Raw genomic sequence first — 6,579 nt, forward strand, 5'->3', positions numbered from 1 at the left:
AAGCCGCGCGATTCACCGCAACTCTGAAAATTAGATTCATCATCATTATCTGTCTATTTTTATGTCCACTACTGACGGCCTCTGTGAGTGATCTGCGATGACCTCTGTCTCTTAACTCTGCAACACTAGGGGCGCAGAAAAACAGCCCAGCAAGGAAGACAGCAGGCATGAAGTTAGCAGCCATCCCTGGTTGCCCTTTATCATTGCATCCACCAACGATTACCAACAATTAGATATGGCACGCGGGCCCCATAAGCGTCAGCCGCGCACAGTCATTCACAGCTACGGCAGGGCTAGAGGAGAAGACGCGTGCTCTCCGTCCCATTCGCGTTTGATTACGTGACCTACAATTAACTCGAATATTGAGCGCGTGGGAAATAATGCCCATCAAGCCGCCAACCTTTTCGGCTCCCTGTTACGTGCTTTTGCCCGCACCCACAGGGTATGGGCCGCTCATGTATATGGCTTTTGGATTGAATGCGGAACATCACGGCGACGATAACCGCGACAATTTGCCTGAAGTGTCAATTTAATTGCTTTCGCCATAAAGCTAGAAACGTAAATTTGGTAGCAGAGGGTGTATATATATATATATATATATATATATATATATATGGTAGGTTTCGGAAAGCTGGTCGGGCCCCAGCCCCCCCCCCCCCCCCCGGGAAAATGACAACTTTCCGCCTATGGTATACAGGGGCACTCTGGCTCAGGCTTGGTGGACCCATTTGGCTACTTTGTCAAATGAAGCGGGCCTCATGCGCCAAGAGAAGCTGTAGCTGTGCTCAGTGTCTTTCATTCGTAACTCCCAGTGGTGCTGTGGTTGGCAGCAGTACCAAGTGGCTGCAGCATTTTTGTCCTTCCACAGGGAATAAATATAGTAGCACGAGTAAAGGTTGTTGCCTTATTTGTTTTCAGAGTTGCAGCTGTGATGCGTCCTTATACTATTTCTTAATAGAAGGCACTTTCTAAGACGGACAGAGAGAAAGAGAGAATAAGCTTTATTGGAACCAACTTTCTGCAAGGGGAGCGGGCACAGACGACCAGCTGGCGCTGGCCTTCGAGGCTGGAGCTGAGCAGCACAGCCTCTTATTGGGATGTGCGAGGCATAGGAGGTATTGTGGGGTTCCGTTGGCATTCCCATACAGTGTGGTACAGATTGGCATAATTCGCACAGAATGGGCATTCTTTGCTGTATTGTTCAGGGTATGAGTGGTGAAGTAGGCTTAGGTGTCTCTGAGCACCAGGTGCCAAATGTTAAATATATGGTCATTAGTGGCAGTTTCATTCTGTCCACATAAGAGACATTGATGGTAGTGTAGTGGGGTCTTGTAAAGAGACTTCGTCCATGTTTATAACATGACCAGGGCAGGCATTAAGATCGCCAATTCATTCTTGAAGTAAAGTTCTCAAGCTTCTACTCAGTTGACTGGCAGCATATGGCACATGGTTGTGCAAGCTTGAATTGCTAAGTCATGCCTCATGAATGTTTAAGACATGAACCATCATGGTCTGCTGACTAAACCCACAGCATCCATATATTTCACCAATGTCCCTTTCAGACACAGCTGCACTGTTGAGTCCCCTGCCTTCAGCCCATTGTGCTGGTCAATTATCATTGACCCATAGTCAATGATAAGCTTCCTTTCTGGCCATTCTGCCTTTTTACCTTGGTCCACGATCTTTGTGCTCTTGGTGGAACTGATATTTTCTCAAGTTATCTGCGAGTCGCAAATCATTCTTTCCCCGACAGTGGAGTGCCATCCTGGTGCACGGTTATCATTCTTGACTACGTGGGCAATAGCAGACAATTTAAACTTGGCGGTATAACCTTTACCGAACCTTTCTTGTCATTTGTTGTGTTCAGCAGCTGATAACAGTAACAGCGGTAGTGTGCCAGTGGCTGAGCCAGTGAAGGGTGAAGAATATGAAAAATGAAATGTGTTTTAAAAAAATATAGCTCCTGTACAAACCTTTCTTTTTTAAAAGCAGTTTCCTCAACTCTTGCTAAATAAATTTTGATTTGAACACCTCTACTTCGGGTGTGTCGGTAGGCCTACACTACCACCAATGCCAGGATTGGTTTAAAATAAGAACAGCACGAGAAATGGCGACAAATGATGAAAGACACTCAGCACTGACTTCCAACCTGTTTCTTGCTCTGTTCTTATTTTAAACATGAACTACTAACATGCCCAAGTCTCTACCCTTCATATAGCCAGAATTTGCTTCCTAGTGGAGCAGGAACATGCTCACATCCATTTGTTTTCAGCACTGTGAATGTTTTATCTTCAATTTTTAGAATATTAATATAATGCTACCTTTCGCAACTGTGTAGTGAGCAGATGTGCCATTTGTGCCATCAATTTAGTGACAAAATGTAGTGTGATGTTTCGCTACTGCAAATTGTCACAGCAGTTATTTTACATTATGTTGCTGAAAGAGCACATTTTGCAAAGGTGTACTTATTTCTATAACTCAAACTTGAAAGCCGTTCTTGAAGTAGCTTACTGCACCATTGCTGACACTTTCTTAGCATGCTCAGAATCCCTATTTTTTTTGCTAATCATGCATAGAATACATGGGCCGAGTGGTAGACTGTGTTGGTGCAACGGAAGAGCTGTGGGTTTCTTTGTGGTAGCAATTCAGATGAATATAGATTGCTATTTTTTTTTCGTTTTTGCAGGCGCATGTCATATGGTGCTGCAGCATCAACTTTTGCCAGCAGTTGACCTTCTGCAAGTGTCGACAGAATGTCTCTTCTGTTTTATCTATATTGCAATAAATAGCTTTTAAACAAGATCTTTATCTTGCATGAGGTGCTATTTATTATTCTTCAAGGACAGACTTCATCTGCTTTGTTACAATAAAATTAACATCTTGGCAGTTAAAGTTCCGCAGTGGAATCTTTCACTGCCAGGTTGTGATACACTGAAATGACTTGACATGTGTTTTGATGCATTGGTTTAGTAGGAGAGCCATGTCTAAGCAATAATTTTAAATCTCTACCAACTACAAATACGCTGATGTGTGCATTGTGGTCTTCCTCTGCACGTCTTTGTCATAACTGATAGAAAAATTGGTACAAATTGAAGCAATCCTTTGAGTAAAATAATGCAGAGACTTCATGCTGAATTGAACAGCGCTAAGACAGGATGGTTCATGAGGCAATTAAATGCTGACTTCTAAAAAGGTTTTATCGAAAGAAGGTGTGAATATGTTTTCATTTGCTGTGTGTTTTGAAATGGCTGACCAGCACAGGGGCTCAAGCTGCAATAGTTTGTATAACTAATTAAGTTTTTAACTAATTACCCGATGGCCCATATTGCAATTTACAAATTGTAGCCGTGGAGTTGGCAAGGCGGATCCACTTAGAATTAATTCGCAGGATGACACCAGTTTCGAGATATTAATTCCCGAACTTTGCGGAGAAATGTATTGGCGTTCCAGTTAATTTTGTGCTTCAATGCAAAAAGCAACGTTTTGGTAAGAACTTAACTGGAACGCCAATGCATTTCTCCGCAAAGTTGGGGAATTAATATCTCGAAACTGGTGCCATCGCGAGAATTCGTTCCAAGTGGATCCGCCTTGCGAACTCCACGGCAACAATTTGTAAATTGCAATATGGGCCATCGGGTAATTAGTTAAAAACCTAATTAGTGAATTTCTGTTAATTATTCGATTATACATTTCAATTTCGTGTGCAAGCAATGTCCGCCTCTTCGAGTAGACCAGCTCACGAACTAGAATTGTGCTATCTGCCACAGGCAACCTTTAGGAATTTTTGTGTATATTCACACCTTGTTTGAATTTTTTTAGTAGTCAGCCTCGTCCATCCTCATCTTCTGCCTGCCAAATCAGTTCGCTGTGGATTACCAACATGTCAATGCTTTAGCTAGTGTCATAATTAGGGCTTAACTATCATGCTAGAAAAGAGGTCACTGCAGTGTTCTGATTAACTGATGTTTGATATCCATTCCAAAAGGTTAGCCAACTGTGAAGTGGCAACTTCTAAGAGAATTTGGCATCCCACTTGTACGCTTGCAAGCATAAAGATGGGCATGTGAAAGCTAACCTCAAAAAGCACAACATTTTGATGCCCTTTAGCAATGTAATCAAAACCAGTATTGCAACACCATATTCCAAACATTAAGTAATAATTGTTTGTTCTCTCCACCACACCAACAGCATTTCAATTAATCCCGGCCACGGCGCCCACACTCTGATGAAGGTGAAATGCAAAAACGCTCGTGTACCATGCGTCGGGCGCACGGTAAAGAACCCGAGACGTTCCAAATTATTCGGAGTTCCTTACTATAGTGTGGCTCATAATCAAATCGTGGTTTTGGCACCTAAAACCCCAGAATGAAAATTTTCATACAAGTGGTTGAAATTAACCAGATTCTCTCCACCGCATGTGTTTCCATGTAAAATTCTTGACTGCTCTTGGAAAGGATTGCATACAAGGTAGGTGAATGGCAAACTTCATAAAGGGACAGTAAAAAGAACTATGCCATAAAAGAGACAAACTTTGAGTAAAAAATTATCACCACTGTCTAGAATAATCTATGCAGCTAAGATGTAAACTCTATTAAAACAGTCCTGTTAGCTAGACTTGGGTCAGTTGGCCACTCAAGTGTGTGGAATCTTGTAGGTAGTCCATACTTTTAGGAGTCGCACAAACCTTAAGGGACGACTAGAAAGTCTCACCTGCACCCTGTCCACTCTTTCTCCTGTTGCTTTTTACCAGCATACAACAGGAAACGAGGGGGCTGCTGATGTATTTTTCTCTCGGAATTCTATTTGAACTTGCAAGACGGTCTTTACTTGAGTGCATTTCAAAAGCTTAAACTTCCCTGTGTAGTTTCCTGGCCAGACAAAAAGCAATGCAATATTTAACAGTATGCTGGAAATAAGTGAAATATTACCGAGATGGGAGTACTGAGAGCATCACTTAGCACAGCACTATGCAAGCTTTTTATTTTTTAAGTGTAGAATAGAATTAGGCTTGGCAGGAAAGACTGATTGCTGTGGTAACAGAAATTTCTGTGATTCTTTGTTTTCAGGGGCTTTTTCGCTGGTACTTCATCTTACCAGTTGTACTTGTGAGGAATTTGTCAGCAGTACAAACGTTTCTTGAGGGGTCACTTGTATGCTAGAGTCGGGAGATCCTCTAAAAACAAATGCTGAAGCGTAAGTTTGGTGTTGAAATGTTACCCGTGGCAAGGATGATATGCAGGGTGTCCCAGCTATCATGCAGCACGATTTAAAAAAAGATGAACGGCGTTGCGCGAAGCAAACCTAGTGCGTATTGTTTCCAGTGCAGTGGAGTAGCCGGCAGTAACTTTTTCGTTACTGAGATTTAATTAGTTAATTGTAATTAATTATCTAACTAGAGAAGTAATGTCCTAATTATCAAAGTGTCAATGAGAAAAATGTAGAGCATGAAAAACTCCCGATACAGCTTTCTGTTGCTCAATACGTGCTACACCAATGTGTTTTTCCGAGCGTGAAAGATACCTGCGAATACACGCAAAGCGCCTCGAGCGGCCAGTCGTGCGGCAATTCTGCGTGTGTTCGCGGGCTCCTTTCACACTCGAAAAAAAAAAAACATTTATGTAGCACGTATTGAGCAACAGAAAGCTGTATCAGGAGTTTTTCATGTTGCTCTACAATTTTCTCATTGACACTTTGATGATTAGGACATTACTTCTCGAGTTAGATAATTACAATTAACTAATTAAATCGCAGTAACAAAAAAATTACTGGCAGCTACTCCACTGCACTGGAAACAATACGCACTAGGTTTGCTTCGCGCAATGCCATTCCGCTTTTTTTAATCGTGCTGCGTGGTAGCTGGGACACCCTCTATAGCATGCTTTAAAAAGTTATTTTCAGAACTCCATCTGCATATAAGCCAAAGTTCATTACTTTGAACTTTGTATTTAACCTGAAACAAATTTCATTTGGATTTGTGTGGCATTCTACATTTCTACAGTTGTCATTATGTAGCAAGCGTTAATCACTTTTCACTATAATTGTTTCATGCTACATACACCTGCTTTAAACTGTGTTTCATGCTATGAAAGGTGCACATAGGCTCAATTTTCAGTATTTCCTGTAATTGCATGCTTCTTCTGGGTAATAGAGGTCCTACTCGAGAACTGTATTTTTCAAATCTTTTATTACAGTTATTGTATTGAGTGTGTGTGTAACACAAAAATGAAAGTTTGCACCAAGTGGTCGTTCAGACAGACTGGCTGCATTAAAATTGCTGGCTTTACGCCAACCTTCTGAAGAAGATCTCTTCTGAACCTTCTGAAGAAGTCGATGTGCATTCTTGAGCAGCATCTGCAAGAAGTGCAAAATTAATGCAGCTCAAACAAGGCCTCTCGTATAATGGAACATTTCTCAAAATCGGCAAATAACTTTCACCATAGATTAGTCAATTCTAATCAAAACGGAATGGGCATGTAAACAGCATATATTGTCCTGGGACCTGAAGACAGCGCAGGGACTTCAAGTTAATTATACTATTACAGCCTGATAGGCCTTGCATATCGGCCAACTGGTATGATT

The 6,579-nt window shown here is 41.6% G+C and overlaps 1 long non-coding RNA gene across 1 annotated transcript; it reads left to right on the forward strand.

Annotated features, from left to right (window-relative positions):
- Positions 1-994: 994 nt before the first annotated feature.
- Positions 995-2,802, forward strand: LOC119441437 (uncharacterized). The gene is made up of 2 exons (XR_007465470.1): positions 995-1,115; positions 2,687-2,802. It is a non-coding gene; the product is annotated as an uncharacterized LOC119441437 (long non-coding RNA).
- Positions 2,803-6,579: the final 3,777 nt, after the last annotated feature.

This window comes from Dermacentor silvarum, chromosome 2 (genome assembly GCF_013339745.2).
Source record: "Dermacentor silvarum isolate Dsil-2018 chromosome 2, BIME_Dsil_1.4, whole genome shotgun sequence".
Classification (NCBI taxonomy): Eukaryota; Metazoa; Arthropoda; class Arachnida; order Ixodida; family Ixodidae; genus Dermacentor; species Dermacentor silvarum.